We start from the raw sequence: 1,925 nt of genomic DNA, 5'->3' as shown, positions 1-1,925 counted from the left end.
AAATGTTATCTTATATATGACATATATTTATCTTCTTTTAACACATATGCTTTTCAAACTTTAATCTCTTTCTTTCCCTCCTGTCTCTTCTTCTCCTCTCTCCTCTCTCTTTCTCCCTTTCTTTCTTTCTTTCCTTCTTTCTTCTTCTTTTTATACGTTACCCCAACCGGCGGGGCCATGGACCCCTCTCCGCTTAACTCCCCCCCAATTTATTAGTTGTGCCCCACTGGAATAGCCCAGTCGGTGCACTCATTGCGAAAGTGTACGCTCATCACTTTTAGTCAGTCACGGAAGTTTCTTATTACCCAAGCACCATTTCCTTTACTCTAAAACATTTCACGAGCTCCTAGACCTCATCACATACGCTTAGTACCCTGTAATCAATAGCTGGAATACACCCACATCCCAATTGGCGCAGGAAACTCAGCCCACATCTCCGCAATGACCCCCATACGCATAGCCACACTGAACGCGCAAGGCCTAAACTCTCCCACTAAGAGAAAACTATTACAACAATATGCCCTGACACATAAAACACACATTATGTTTCTACAAGAGACTCATTGGATGGGGGAGCCCCATATCTCTGGGCTCTCTCGGCACTACCCAGTATGCGAAACTGCTTCTAATCTGGAGAGTAAGAACAGAGGAGTTGCCATCTTAATTAGTAAAGACCTGTCATTTAAATTGGAATATGCCGAAAGAGACAATGAGGGCAGGTTCCTGATTCTTATCTGCTCACTCAATGACTCACTATTCACGTTGGTCTCACTGTACGCACCCAATACCAAACAGATCCCTTTCCTTCGTAAACTTTTAACACACATAGACCAGATTAAAAGGGGACACCTAGTAATAGGGGGAGACTTCAACATGGTCTGGGATCCAACCACTGACAAACAGTCCTCTGCTGCAATACGCTCTGACAGAAACACCTCTTCTATTTCTAATGCCTTCCGGAAACTCATATATCAATATAACCTCTATGACGCCTGGCGGTGCTTAGCACCCTCAGCAAAAGACTTCACGCACCACTCAAAGGCCCATAATTCGTACTCCAGATTGGATTATATATTCTGCGACTCATGGTCCTTAGACCAATTCACCAACCCCAATATTAGCCCGTGCACTTGGTCAGACCATGACATGGTCTACTTAGACTTCACTAAGCTACAAGCTTGCACTAATAGACCCCCGTGGAGACTCTCAGAACAATGGGTATCGGAAATAGAACTCCCTACACTTCGAGAAATTGTACGAGAGTTCCTAGCACATAATGATTCAGGACTCTCCGATATTACAATGATTTGGGCGGCCCTTAAGGCATACCTACGTGGACACTTTATTAAAAAGGCAGCTAGATTGCGTAAAGAGGCTGGCCAGCCCCTAGCGAAATTATATGGGGATCTCCGTACCCTAGAACGGGAAAATAAAACGACTCCAAATACTCAGATAGCTCTCCAAATCGGGCTTATCAGAGATGAAATCTCCAAGAGAGATTTGTTACGGGTCCAAGAAAATCTGCATAAGCTCAAGCAGCTATATTACCACAAAGGTAATAGAGCAGATAAACTTCTAGCCAATAAACTCCGCAAGCGCACGCTACAGAAAAGAATACCCTGTATTGCAACGAATGACGGCGTGGTATACTCCCCCAAAGAAATAGGAGCAGCATTTGCTGACTACTACTCCTCTCTATACAACATTGAGAGTTCGAAAGCAGTTAATGACACTGCACACATTGATATCCTCAGATTCTTGAAGAATCTACCTGTGCCCACTCTATCTGAGGAATCTAAGGCTGAACTAGAACAACAGTTCACCTTAGCGGAAGTAAGAAAAGCTATAGAAGACCTAGCTCCTCATAAGGCGCCCGGACCAGATGGGTTCACGGGTACGTTTTTATTGTGAGCTTAGCCCACTTA

The sequence above is a fragment of the Bombina bombina genome, chromosome 4 (assembly GCF_027579735.1).
Source record: "Bombina bombina isolate aBomBom1 chromosome 4, aBomBom1.pri, whole genome shotgun sequence".
Classification (NCBI taxonomy): domain Eukaryota; kingdom Metazoa; phylum Chordata; class Amphibia; order Anura; family Bombinatoridae; genus Bombina; species Bombina bombina.
Note: the sequence above shows the minus strand (reverse complement) of the source record.